The 14908-nt window shown below is 46.5% G+C and overlaps 1 pseudogene; it reads right to left on the bottom strand.

Annotated features, from left to right (window-relative positions):
* Positions 1-1963: 1963 nt before the first annotated feature.
* Positions 1964-14698, bottom strand: LOC120645914 (annotated as a pseudogene).
* Between the last annotated feature and the right edge of the window lie 210 nt (positions 14699-14908).

Raw genomic sequence — 14908 nt, forward strand, 5'->3', positions numbered from 1 at the left:
GACCACAGTTGGTCGAGCCATGGCGCGGCGACGGCCGAGGCTCTGGACAAGGCGGTCGGCGCTCTAGACGAGGAAGAGCACGACGCAGGCGTCGGCGAGGAGCTGGAGCGGCGGGGCGACATAGGCGGCGCGGAAGCGCACCCACGCCGCGTGGAGAGTTGCGAAGGACATGGCGGCAGGAGTGGCGAGGCGCCGGCCGTTGGCAGGAGGAACGCCCGGATGAAGGCGTAGAACCGGCGGGAATGCCACGGCAGCGCGGGCGCGGTAGCAGGCGCCTCGGCGTCGCGCGGCACCCCCAAGCGCGACGGCCGCGAAGGCGAGCCACGCGAGGCAGCCGGCGGTGCGGTGCGCCTTGAATAGCAGCACCCAGGTGACCTGCTTCGCGTTCTTGCCCCTCCTCCGGCGCCTCCGCCCGCCGAGGAAGAAGCCGGCGCCGTGGTCGTCGCCGTCAATCTCGGAGATGGACCAGTTGGGGTTGTCCATCTTGACGACGACTGGCGTGCCGCCGCGGTAGGCGTCGCCGCCGGTGAGGACGGCCCGGCCGCCCCAGAAGCCGCTCCACGGCGCCATCGAGGGCCATGGCGCTACGGCGGTGTGGGGAGCGGGATGAGAGCCGGCGAAGGGGGGAGACCGACCAGCACGAGTGCGTATCGTAGGGAGGCGGTAGTGTACCATACGCCGCTGCCCTCTGCTCTCCCCAAGCTCAGCCCCCTTCACTCCGCTCGCCGCTCCAACACGCGGTGGCCTCGTCGGAGCAGAGATCTGGGCAGCTTCACGCGTCGTCCCCCATGGCCGAGCGGATCTAGAGCTGCACACCCTGGTGGCACTGTTTGTCAAAGTCGACTTCGAGCTCAAGGCGCGCTTGTCGGCGGCGTTGTTGCGGCAGCCAGCGCGGGGAAAGAGGAGTGGATGGGGAGCTCGATCCACACCGGGGAGCTCGATCCCCCTCGCCCCGGGGAGCTCGATCCGCACGATGCCTCGCCTCGGGGAGCTCGATCCATGCCGGGGAGCTTGATCCGCCGCCGCAACGCCCCGCCGATGCCATGGAGGCCTGCCGACGCCCGATCCGCTCGAGCAGGGGGCGCGCGGATTCGGCCCGATCCGATTCGCCCTTGCGCCGCCGCCCTGGGCCGGAGCTGGCGCAGGAAGGGGGGCGCCAGGGTCGGCGCCGCCGGAGGGAGCAGTCGCCGGCGCTGGGCTGGCTCGACCAACTGCGGTCCAGGGGCATTAGTAGTCATTTTTGCAAGTTTCTGTCACCCGATCTCTGAAAATGCTTATTCTAATCGATGCGGTGTCCCCTGTCAAACAAACGCGAAATTGTAGTGGTACTCAGCAAAATTCCGGTTGGCGGTGTGTTCCAGCCAAATAAGCGTTCTCGTGATGTCCAGCATCAAAAATTGCCTAAGATTTATTAGGAAGAACGACTAGAGAAAGGGGATGGCATATGGGGTATGTGTGTCAGCGAGTGGAGAGAAACAGACGTAGCAAGGGCATTTTGAGCTTTATGAAAATACGATGACCTGCAGGCTGCGGGTGGGCCTAAGACAATAAAAAACATAGAAAATGACATGGTTTGAACTTGTAATGAATTGTAATGGCATGCTCTAAATAGGTGAATAGTATTGTATATCTCCTAATTTACATATTTGCAAGGGCACGCATCTAATTAACCCTTAAAGAAAACTATACAAGCACATGATTAAGAGATTATCTCACAAAGAATGTGATTATAGCTTTAGGGCTGGGCTCGTATTTCCATGCGGGTGGCCCGATTAAGGTGGTGCCATACAATCCAGCCCGACTAGGCGCAGTGCCCGTGCCCATGTGCGGCCGGGCCGGGCCGGGCCGTGCTGCAACAACGGGTCGCGCAGCCCAGGAGCAGCGAGGCCAGCACACCGGCACACAGCACCCGCACCCGCACCCGCACCCACACTGTACTGTACCGCCTGATGGGCCTGGCCTGCTACCCGTGGGCCGCTGAAACCTCCATCGCCGAGGAAAACGCTTCTCTGACCGCCACGACCTCAGCGTAGACGCGGCCGATCGCCGGCCGGTCTCCCGGCGAGTCCGCGGCGCACTTCAGCCCGAGCTCGGCGAGCCGCTCGACGCAGCTCCGGACTCCGAGGGCCGCCCGATCCTCGTAGCACCCGTCGGAGCCGCGTCGTCCTGCTGCTTCGACTTCGCCGGCGCCGTCGTGGTGCGGGGCGAGTAGCAGCAGGCTGCTGTCCAGGACCTCGCCGACGTTCTGTGGGAGCACGGCCTCGACGAGCCCGCGGAGGCTCAGCCCGCCCTCGAACGGGCCGTCGGTGGGGCGCCTCCCCGTGATCATCTCCAGCAGGATGACGCCGTAGCTGTAGACGTCGCCTGCTGTCGAGAGTCGAGACCTCCAGTCTCCAGATCCATCCCGTACTCTGTGGAAATACAGACAAACATTTAGTGGTCATTCCCATTCTTTAGAAAAAAGTTATTTGATTTTGCATTATTGGTAGCTCAGTGAAGATCAATTTCCTCAAAACATATTGTATTTAAATTACATGTGTACTGCATCCGTTTAAAATTGTAAGTCGTTTTGGTAAATCTAATACATAGATTTTACTGTGCGTCTAGATAAATGCTATATATAGATCCATGGCAAAATTTATACATCTAGATTTGCTAAAACAACCTATAATTCGAAACGGAGGGAGTATGCATGAATAAGTTCTCACCCGGCGCGATGTATCCAATGGATCCTCTTGGCCCGGCGATGTTTATTGAACTCATAACCCTAGCTGAAGAATCACGACCGTGCAGAAACTTGGCCAATCCGAAGTCGCTAACGTGAGCAACCATGTTGTGGAGGTAGTCCAAGGCAGCAGCAATGTCCACGGCTACCAGGATTCTTGAACCTAGGTTCAGCATCCTGCCTGTCCTTTTGTTCTCTTGTGTGTCCACCTTCGAAGAATGGAGCCAGCTTTCCAGGGTGCCATTGCCCATGTACTCAAGGATCAGGGCCTTGAACTCGTTTCCCGTTTGGTCCAGGCTTGAGCACAGGCTGATCACGCGTATCAGGTTCCGGTGGCGAGTGTTTCTTAACGCCTCACATTCAGCAAAGGTCTTTGGTGCTCCAAGTTGGTCGAGCTTGAACACCTTGACCGCAACTGGGTCTGGGTGCGCCTCGAACTTGAATGTAGCTTTGTATACAGTTCCAAACTGTCCGGATCCAACTAGGTTGTCCGATGAGAATTCATTCGTCGCATCGGCAATGTCAGAGTACGAGATCTTCGTCAGTTCCTTGCATGGTGGGTCAAGACGCCGGTTCTTGAAGTGAATTCTCTTCTTGCAGATGATGATGAGTGCAGAACATGCAGTCAAAACCATCACAGCACTGGCAAGAGGAACTGCTACTGATATGATGTAGGAAGTCTTGTTTCTTCTTGTTGCTGTCGCCGACATGCAAACTGGTAACTGCAGCACTGGATCTGTTGCACATAGCTTCTTGTTTCCTTGTAGGAGTACCTTGCTTGAATTGCCGAACACACCACCAGTAGGGACAGCTCCCTCAAGGTTGTTGAATGATAAATTGAGGAGCTGCAAGGTGTTAAAGGTCTCCAGAAAAACTGGGATTTCACCAGACAGATTATTTTGGGAAAGTGAGATGCCCGTGGGGCTAGGACCTTGTGATGAGTGATTGAACAACACAGTGTGCGTGTGACGTTTCTCTTGGTTGGTGTCGTTGCAGGTGATAGGTGGAGACTGAACATGCGGCGACGTGTGAAGAATGAAGATATGATGCCACGCCGATGGACTGAGAGCGGTGAAGGGTGGATCAAGACTTGCGTTCGAGGGATTTGAGATCGTGCGGTGTATGTCTACTATACCTGACGACACAGCGAGAGAACGTTAGTGGACGGTTTCTTGGTTAAGCCACAAAACCAAGATCCCGGACGTTCGTTGCGGCGGACGTGGCCGAAGATGGGGACAATTGTCGATCGCGAGAAGATTCCGGATCATCGTGCGGCGAGATCACGGGACGTCATGGTGCTAGATGGAAGGATCGCGGACATCGAGATTGTTTGCCGTGGAGGATGATATTGCGTGATACGCGCCGATTACGTTAATTTGATTTACGTAATGGCAAATTTGTAATTTAGATAGTGGCACCCTATGGGTTATAAATATGCGGCACCTAGGATTGAGGGGTATGCGTTTTTAGGGTTTTTTTGGGGGGGGGGGGCGTTGCTACAGTAGCCGCCGTGAACAGTAGCCGCCTCCCTGAAGCTCTTCTTGCGTGCACTCTTCTCTCCAGTCTAGCCTAGGGTTTAATTCCTAGTGAGGGATTTTTGTTGATCTCTCTAATCAAGAGAGGGAGGACGATCGGGCGGAGGCTAGATGCAATTCTGTAAGAACAAGTACTTGGTTTAATACTTTATCATTAAGTATTGTTCTTCGTTTCATTGCATCGTGCCTATTTGTTCTTCGTCAGGTTTATCGTCGGTTTCAATCTAGGTTTTCTTGATCCGTATTTTATATTTAATTTCCTTGCATAATATTTTGAGAATAGATTTCTAGTGATCTTGTAAACCTATGTTTTGAGTTTCCTCGCGTTTGGATCTAATTTGCTAAAGTTCTTGAAATTTGGGAGTTTGATCTGTTTGCTTCCGTGCGAAATTATTTTTGAGTTGCTCCCATTCACCCCCCCTCTGGTCGCATTTTCCGGTCCTACAATTGGTATCAGAGCCGGTTAAGGTTTTCTCATACCTAATCTGTTGTGAAATTCACTTGTGGCGATCATGACTTCGTCTTCACATCCACCTGCTTTTGATGGAACCGATTACCCGTACTGGAAGGCTCGCATGAGTGCCTTTCTCAAGGGGAAAGGGATTGCGATTTGGAATATTACAATTGATACGACTTATGTGATTCCAGTTGATCCCTCAAATGCAGCTCACGCTACAAAATATGAAAACAATAACAAAGCTGTAGATTTTCTCTTTGCTGCTTTGAGCAAATCTGAATTTGATCGTGTTTCTGACAAACAAGTTGCTCATGAGATTTGGTCTACTCTACAAAATTTTCATGAGGGCACCAACGCAGTGAAGATCCGGTTATTTGAAACTTACAGGCGCGAATATGATAATTTTATGCAATCGCCTGGTGAGTCTATCGAAAATCTTTTCGCTCGATTTTTGAGTCTTGTCAACAAAATGAAAGCCAACATAACGGTTATGCCGTATGATGATCATGCAAGGGCTCTCAAATTGTTGCATGCACTCGACTTGGATGTTTGGGGCACAAAAGTGGAAGCGATTGTTGAGTCTACTAATTATGAGACTCTTACAACTGATGAGCTTTTCAGTAAGCTTAAATCCAAAGAGATCGACATCCAATTTCGAAAAAAGCTTAACAATCCCACAGCTGGTTCTTCTTCAAATATTCCAATGGCTTTGGTTTCTGGGAGTACTAACACTAATGCTAATCTTTCATCTACTCCTAGTTTTGCTTTGTCCTCCTTGTGCCATATTGCAGATGATGAGTTGGAGGTATTTGATGATGATCAGCTTGTTTTGCTCACCAACAAGTTCAAGCGGGTATATGAAAACAGGCGAAATAGAAGGCGTTCAGAAGGATGCTTCAACTGTGGTGAGCGTGGACACTTCATTGCTGATTGTCCAAGCAAGGTGAAGGCACCGGAGCATGGCAACAGCTACAGGCGCCAGGAACAATCAAGGGACAGGAAGAACAAGAGTGATAGGCGTGGGAGAAAGAAGGGACAACAGAAGTTTACTGACAAGCAAATCAAGAAGGCTGCACATGTTCTCTTTTCTTCGCTGGGTAGCTTTGATTCAGATGCCTCCTACAACTCTAGTGATTCAGAGTCCGAAGATGAGAAGCCCAAAAAGACCAATGATGGAGGACTCTGTTTTCTTGCTGACATCAAGGGAGGCATGTGCACTATGGCTTTAAATGAGGGTGATGCATATGACTGTAGCAACGACTCTTCTGATAATGAGGTACAAAATTCTGCTGAAGAAGAAATTGAAGAGTTGACTAAACTTGTTGATAAACAAAATAAAATTCTAGCAAGACTTAAGGCTGATCATGATAGAATATCTGCTGAATTAAAAACACTAAAAGATGCTACACCTGTTGCTGTAGAATGTGAGGAATGTTCTATTCATATGGTTTCTATTTCTGAATTGCAATCTAAGCATGCTGTTTTAGTTGATAAATTTGATTGTGCTAAGATTGAATTGGAAGAACTTCGCTCTCGTTCTGTTTTACTTGGTGCTTGTGCTACTTGTCCAATTTTGCAAACTGAGTTGAATGTTGCTAAATGTCATATTGTTCAGTTGGAGAAACACACTTGTCCTGTTTTACCTGAGTGTTTGACTTGTCCTACTTTTGTTGCTGAAATTTCCATCTTAAAGAAGGACAATGCTGCTTTAGAAGAAGAAAACACTCATTTGAGAACAATCCTTGGTTGGTGTTCTGTGCGTGAGCCCCAGATTGGTATGACTATTGCACAAATTAAAAGGGGTGAACATTTTGGTGTTGGTTATGATTTGAAGCGTACTTTTGGTAAAAAGAATGCAGATGGTGAGAACAATGGGCCTACTCCCAGTGAGAAGAGTCCACCGGTCTCACCTGAAGGTTTTGTGGTAGAACCTCCCAAGTCTGTTCCTAAAAAGCAGGTTTGGAGGGTTAAACCCAAACACTTTAAAAGCCTGAATAACACATGGCCACCAACTTGTGAACATTTGGATAACCTTAAGCCTGATTTTTCTGGTTCCACTTCTAAGGCTAAGGTTGTCGTTGCTCCTACTCAAAATATTTACCATTGCGATTTTTGTGATCGTGATGGTCATTTGGCGGAGTTTTGCTTCCGTAGGAAGCGTGCTGAACGACGTGATCGGTACCCTGCACATGGTGCCTATGATCGTAGTGACTCTAGACGTGCGCCAGTTGTTCGCTTTTCTAGTTTTCGCTCACGTAATAGTGCCCCTGCGTCATATAGGAATGACATGCCACATTTTCCCCCTCGTGGGCATCTTCGTTCTTTCGAGAGATTTGATTTTGCTAATGCTTCTTTTGAGCAAATGGCCCAGCACTGGTTTTCATTGCATTATCCTAACCCCAGTGTTGAGTCATTAGCTCACTCTCGTGTTCGTTATTGATTGCAGGATGGAGGCGAGGAGAACATATGGATAATGGACTCTGGTTGTTCGCGTCACATGACCGGAGATGATAGATGGTTCTCCAGCCTCACCCCCGCGAGCGGTAAAGAATACATTACATTCGGGGACAATAGTAAAGGAAAAGTGATGGCACATGGGTGTATCAAGGTAACCAATAAATTCATGCTAAAGGACGTCGCGAAGGTACGGAACTTACATTATAACTTGCTTTCTGTCTCACAACTTCTTGATGATGGTTTTGAAGTGCGTTTTAAGAAAGGCAATTCGCGAGTTCTAGATTCTATCGGTAACCTTGTTTGTCAAATCTCCCCCTTTGGACGAATTTTCATGGTTGATTTCTCTAAATCTTTTGGACAAGCTCGTTGTTTGGTTGCTCATGGTTCTCTCCCCATTTGGAAGTGGCATCGTCGTTTGGGTCACTTGAGCTTTGATTTACTATGCCGTTTGAGTTCGATGGGTTTGATAGATGGTTTACCGAAACTCAAGTTTGAGAAAGATTTGGTTTGTGCTCCTTGCAAACATGGCAAAATGATTGCGGCTTCTCATGCACCTGTGACTCAGGTGATGACAGAACGACCGGGTGAGTTGTTACATATGGATACTGTAGGTCCAGCCCGTGTCCGTTCTGCTGGTGGGAAGTGGTATGTGCTCGTCATTGTGGATGATTTTTCTCGTTATTCATGGGTGTTCTTTTTGGAATCCAAGGATGAGGCTTTTCAATTTATTCATGATCTTGTTCTAAAGCTGAAAAATGAGTTATCCAATAATGTCGTTAGAGCAATTCGCAGTGATAATGGCACAGAATTCAAGAATGCTCGAATGAAAGCTTTTTGTTCAGAACAGGGTCTTGATCATCAGTTTTCCTCACCGTATGTCCCCCCTCAGAATGGTGTTGTTGAAAGGAAAAATCGAACGCTTGTTGAGATGGCTAAGACAATGCTTGATGAACATAAAACCCCTAGACGTTTTTGGGCTGAGGCGATTAATACCGCTTGCTATGTTGCTAATCGTATTTTTCTGAGAGCTTTTCTGGGGAAAACATCTTATGAGTTGAGATATGGTCGTTGTCCAAAAGTTTCTCATTTTCGCGTATTTGGTTGTAAATGCTTTATTCTGAAAAAAGGAAATTTGGACAAATTTGAATCACGTTCTTCTGATGGGTTGTTCTTGGGGTATGCTTTGCAAGGGCGAGCTTACCGGGTTCTTAATCTTGATACTAATCGCATCGAGGAGACATGTGAGGTCACCTTCGACGAGACGATGCCTTGTTTCTCTTCTGCTTTTGAGTGTGCAGGTGATGATGAGATTGGACAAAACATTTTTGAAGATGAGGTTGATGGACTTGACGATGATGATGATGCAACAGAGGATCCAGCTGTGCTCAAGGCAACTCCCATTCAGACGCCTAGCAGCACGATAGACGAAGGGCCTTCAGAGCTTTTCACATCCACAGCAGATCCTCCAGCTATACCTACTGTTGATCATGAACCAGCTACAATTGAGGGGGAGGCAACTTCTGTTAGAACAGCACCTCGACATATTCAGCGTCGCCATCCACCTCAACAAATGATAGGTAACTTGAATGAGCGCACAACAAGGTATAAATCTAGAAATCAATGTGTCCTTGCGCATTCTGCATTTGTTGCCTCTTTTGAACCCCGTGATGTTGGACATGCGCTGTCTGATTCTAATTGGGTCAATGCCATGCATGAGGAGTTAGAAAATTTTGAACGGAATCAGGTTTGGGTTTTGGTTGATCCACCTTTTTCTTGCAAACCAATTGGTACTAAATGGGTTTTTAAGAACAAACAAGGGGAAGATGGTCTTGTTGTCAGAAACAAAGCCAGATTGGTGGCTCAGGGTTTCTGTCAAAAGGAGGGTATTGATTATGGTGAAACTTTTGCTCCTGTTGCTCGTTTAGAAGCTATTCGCATTTTGCTTGCTTTTGCTGCCTCACGTGGTTTTAAGCTTTATCAAATGGACGTGAAGGGTGCCTTTTTGAATGGGTATATAGAAGAGGAAGTTTATGTTAAACAACCCCCTGGTTTTGAACATCCTAAATTTCCTAATCATGTTTTCAAGTTACAAAAGGCTTTATATGGGTTGAAGCAAGCACCTCGTGCTTGGTATGCTAGACTGAAAACTTTTCTACTTGAAAATGGGTTCAAAATGGGTTCTGTTGATAAAACTTTATTTCTCCTCAGACAAGGCAATAATTCTCTAATAGTTCAGATATACGTGGATGATATCATTTTTGGTGGTTCGTCTCATTTTCTTGTTGCAAAGTTTGCAGAATCAATGAGTAAGGAGTTTGAGATGTCTATGATGGGTGAGTTGACCTTTTTCCTAGGATTGCAAATTAAACAAACACAGGAAGGGACATTTGTGCATCAGGGAAAATATACAATGGATGTCCTGAAGAAGTTTGACATGGCTGATGCTAAGCCAATTTCAACGCCCATTCCGACTAGCGCAGCTTTGGATGCTGATGAAGATGGAGAATCCGTGGATCAGAAGGAATATAGAAGCATGATTGGGTCACTTTTGTACTTGACTGCGACGAGACCGGATATACACTTTGTTGTGTGCCTGTGCGCTCGTTTTCAGGCGTCTCCCAGGACCTCTCACCGTCAGGCGGTGAAGCGCATAATGAGGTACCTTCGTTTCACTCCTGAATTTGGTCTTTGGTACTCTGTTTCTTCGACGCTCAGTTTGTGTGGTTATTCGGATGCTGATTTTGCTGGGTGTCGTTTGGATAGAAAATCTACATCAGGTACTTGCCAGTTTTTGGGTTCTTCTCTTGTTTCTTGGTCCTCTAGAAAACAATCCAATGTTGCTCAATCTACTACAGAGGCCGAGTATGTTGCTGCTGCTAGTTGTTGTTCTCAGCTTTTATGGATGATAGCTACCCTTCGCGATTTTGGTTTGTCGTTTTCTCATGTTCCTCTATTGTGTGATAGCACCAGTGCCATCAGTGTTGCTAAGAATCCTGTGCTGCATTCTAAAATGAAACATATTGATGTTCGTTATCATTTTCTAAGAGATCATGTTGAAAAGGGTGATATTGAGCTTAAGCATGTTGATACTAGTCAGCAGTTGGCTGATATTTTAACTAAACCACTCGATCAAGCCACGTTTGCACGTTTGCGTGGTGAGTTTGGTGTGTGTTATCCTTTCTAGTATCAATGTTTTTGTCGCTTCGGTTACATATGCCTTATACTTGTTTCAGCGAATTTGTGATAAATGCCTTTGGAGAGGTTGTGATGCTTTGGGTGACCATATTTTGTTTTGAAAACAGCACACAGATACTTCATGATTTTATCAGGCTTGTTTACATGTTCTTGTTCTAGTATCTGGTTGAATACTCGACATATATCTTGCTCACGGTTCGGTTTTGGCTCCTTTCAATGGGTCAAAGACCGGTTCGTCACTGTGAATGTAGCTTCTTTTGGGCCTATGAAAGAACAAATGTTCTTTGTGTCGCAAAGACACACATGAACCGGGCACTCTATAGTCCAGGGGCTGTCAAAAGATCCCAGATCAGCAGGGACAACAAAAGAAAAATGGGTTCAGTATTCAGCATATAACATTGGGAACAATATATATATATATATATATATATATATATATATATATATATATATATATATATATATATATATATATATATATGATGCTGAGATTTGGGTTTGTATATACAGACTTGTGCTTTAGGCATGGCAGCCTAAGTTGGTTACTCACAGCTTGCCCCAGTCGCAGGTGTTGTGTGTGCCACGGGTTTGTCTTTCATGGCATAGACCTGATTCAAGCATTTGCAGTGAACTTTGATTGGAAGCTTTGTTACCCATCGTGTGAGCTTGCTATATGTCTTGTCTTCAGCTTGATACTGGCCTTGAATTTGTTTGCATGGTCTGACTAATTGGTTTTCAAAAGGCTCTAATTTAAATTTCTATGGTCATTGCATTGTGTTGCTGCTTTTCTGAACAGCTGGTTTTGCTGGTTCGCTGGTATAAGTATTTGATATATGTCTCTGAAGCTTCTATCTGTGCCGTCCCCTCATGTATCTTTTACTTGATGGAGTGCTTTGTCAACAAGGGGGAGAATGAGTGACACAAATTCATTTTGCAGGGGGAGTTAATTTTTCTTGCTGAGATTATGCTTTTGAAATGTTGCTGAGTCTCAGGGGGAGGTTGAGTTTGAGCATTTTGACAGGGGGAGTTTGTCAGCTTTGGAGCTTTTCAGTTACTCTTGTATTTGTCTTGATTGTGTCGAGCCTAGCTTTTGTTGCTAGCACTCATCAAGGGGGAGATTGAGATGCCCGTGGGGCTAGGACCTTGTGATGAGTGATTGAACAACACAGTGTGCGTGTGACGTTTCTCTTGGTTGGTGTCGTTGCAGGTGATAGGTGGAGACTGAACATGCGGCGACGTGTGAAGAATGAAGATATGATGCCACGCCGATGGACTGAGAGCGGTGAAGGGTGGATCAAGACTTGCGTTCGAGGGATTTGAGATCGTGCGGTGTATGTCTACTATACCTGACGACACAGCGAGAGAACGTTGGTGGACGGTTTCTTGGTTAAGCCACAAAACCAAGATCCCGGACGTTCGTTGCGGCGGACGTGGCCGAAGATGGGGACAATTGTCGATCGCGAGAAGATTCCGGATCATCGTGCGGCGAGATCACGGGACGTCATGGTGCTAGATGGAAGGATCGCGGACATCGAGATTGTTTGCCGTGGAGGATGATATTGCGTGATACGCGCCGATTACGTTAATTTGATTTACGTAATGGCAAATTTGTAATTTAGATAGTGGCACCCTATGGGTTATAAATATGCGGCACCTAGGATTGAGGGGTATGCGTTTTTAGGGTTTTTTTGGGGGGCGTTGCTACAGTAGCCGCCGTGAACAGTTCCGCGCTACAGTAGCCGCTGTGAACAGTAGCCGCCTCCCTGAAGCTCTTCTTGCGTGCACTCTTCTCTCCAGTCTAGCCTAGGGTTTAATTCCTAGTGAGGGATTTTTGTTGATCTCTCTAATCAAGAGAGGGAGGACGATCGGGCGGAGGCTAGATGCAATTCTGTAAGAACAAGTACTTGGTTTAATACTTTATCATTAAGTATTGTTCTTCGTTTCATTGCATCGTGCCTATTTGTTCTTCGTCAGGTTTATCGTCGGTTTCAATCTAGGTTTTCTTGATCCGTATTTTATATTTAATTTCCTTGCATAATATTTTGAGAATAGATTTCTAGTGATCTTGTAAACCTATGTTTTGAGTTTCCTCGCGTTTGGATCTAATTTGCTAAAGTTCTTGAAATTTGGGAGTTTGATCTGTTTGCTTCCGTGCGAAATTATTTTTGAGTTGCTCCCATTCACCCCCCCTCTGGTCGCATTTTCCGGTCCTACAGAAAGGTCCATCTCAGTCATGCCTCTTAAGCTCATGAGTGATGATGGGATACTTCCAGAAAGAAAGTTCACCTCTAGATGGATGGATTCCAGGTGAAGGCACTCACCAAGTGTGTGAGGAATCTCTCCGGATAACTGATTGTTGGATATATCAAGGGATTCAAGATTAAAGAGGTCACCAATGGTAGATGATATGGATCCGGTGAGTTTATTGTAGGACAAGTCTAGGCCTCCAGAAAGAGAAGAAATGGTGAGGAGCTCAGGCGGGATGCTTCCTTGGAAGACATTATGCGATAGGTTCAGTATCACCAAACTCTTACAGCCTCCTATGCTCGGAGGTATTGAACCGCTTAAATTGTTCTCCTGGACATAAAGTTGACCTAACCTTTCCAATTTCCCAATTGACTGTGGGATCTCACCAAAAAGATTATTGTGTGCCAAGCTTAAGATAAACAAGTTGTCAAGGTTTCCAAGTGTATCAGGAATGGTTCCAAGGAATTTATTCCCCCCTAATTGGAGAATTGTGAGGTTTTTGAGGTTTCCTATCTCAGATGGTATAGTTCCAGTGAAGTTATTTTCTGTCAGGAACAACTGTTGAAGGCTCCTTGAGAGATTGCCAATGGAATTTGGTAATGTTCCTTCTAACTTGTTATTGTCCAAATATATTAATTGAAGTTCAGTAGAGTTTGATGCCGAAGACAAGAAAGTCCAGTCTATTGTTTCAAGCTGGTTTGCACCAAGGTCCAACTGAATCAAGTTGGGCAGTGACTACCCCAGTGAATGCATTATCACGGAATTCTAATGCTTGGAGTTTGGAGGCATTGACTAAGGTCACAGGCAGCGGGCCCTCAAATTTGTTTCCTTCCATGACCAGTGTTTCGATGTTCGGAAGAGTGTTGCCAATGTCACTAGGAATTCTTCCCACAAGTTGGTTTACACCAAGGCCAAGGTAGCTGAGTGATGTTTTGTTGTAAAGTTTCTGTGGTACTGTGCCTGATAAATTGTTATAAGCCATGTCTAATGCTTCCCATACCTGAATTCTAGCTAAACTTTCAGGGATGCTTCCTTGCAAGTTATTTTCAGAAAGGAGCAAGGTGGAAAGAAAAGAGAAGTTTCCAAATGTGGCAGGTATAACTCCGGAGAAGTTGTTTTTTGCTAAGCTAATATATTGTATTGGTGGGGACATCATGGAGGATGATGGGATGATCCCAGAGAATTCATTATCTGAGAGATCTAATGTAACAAGTGATGTGCTATTGAAGAGAGTAGAGGGGATGTTTCCACTGAGCTTGTTTTGTATGAGGTCAAGGTAATACAGTGTTGAGCAATTTGCCAACATAAGTGGAAGGCCACCCGTTAAGCTATTGTTCCGAAGAAAAACAATGGCGAGCGATGGACTGTTGCCCAAGGATTCAGGAATACTACTCACAAGGTTGTTACTTGGGAGAAACAGATACTGCAACTTTGGAAGCAATCCAATCCCCAAAGGGATTCTTCCGCCAAGGTTGTTATTACTAAGAACAATTTGCTGAAGGAACTGTAACTTGGCAAGACTTGGAGGGATCTCACCTTCGATGGAGTTGTTGATTAGTCTGATAACCTCAAGCTTGGAACAAAATGATATGGAATATGGAATCCTCCCAGTGATGGAGTTCATGCTGAGGTTGAGGTACTTCAGCCGGGTTAATTTGCCTATCTCTGGGGGTATGGGGCCATTTATTTGATTGTAAGCCATGTCGATCGTATCAATGAAATGAAGGTCAGCAATGCAAGGAGGAATTTTTCCTGTTATGTTTAGCTCTGCAAGGTCAAGAGCGACAACACGAGCTGCCTTGCTGCCACTGCATGAGACCCCTCGCCAATCGCAGAATGAAAGTGAGTCGTCTCTCCATGAGTCTAAGGCTCCAGCAGGGCTAGACAGCAGGGATTTCAGGCACAAAAGGGCTTGTCGATCTGTTTCAGATGAATTATGGAGTGTGGATGCTGTGGCTAAGGAATATGGTGGGCAGGGCCATGCAATCAGAATACTGATGAGCGTTGCCACAAGCCGAAGGAAGAAGGACCTCTTCTGGGCCCCTAAGATAGCCATTTTGCTACTAGTGGATGCTTCAAGGATCTGAGTGTGGTGATTCTTCTGCTGCACCTACTTGCACTTTATATAGAGCTTGCCTGACAAGTATGCGCACATAACGAAATAAGACAGTCAAGGAAGGAAAGATATTCACAGTGCTTAAATTCCTTTTTGTTAGAGTGCGCAATGGAAACCGGCTCAGCCCGCTATACTCACGAGCCGGCGCCCAACCAATCAAGACCTCAGGCTTAAAA

Source organism: Panicum virgatum, chromosome 8K (genome assembly GCF_016808335.1).
Source record: "Panicum virgatum strain AP13 chromosome 8K, P.virgatum_v5, whole genome shotgun sequence".
NCBI lineage: Eukaryota > Viridiplantae > Streptophyta > Magnoliopsida > Poales > Poaceae > Panicum > Panicum virgatum.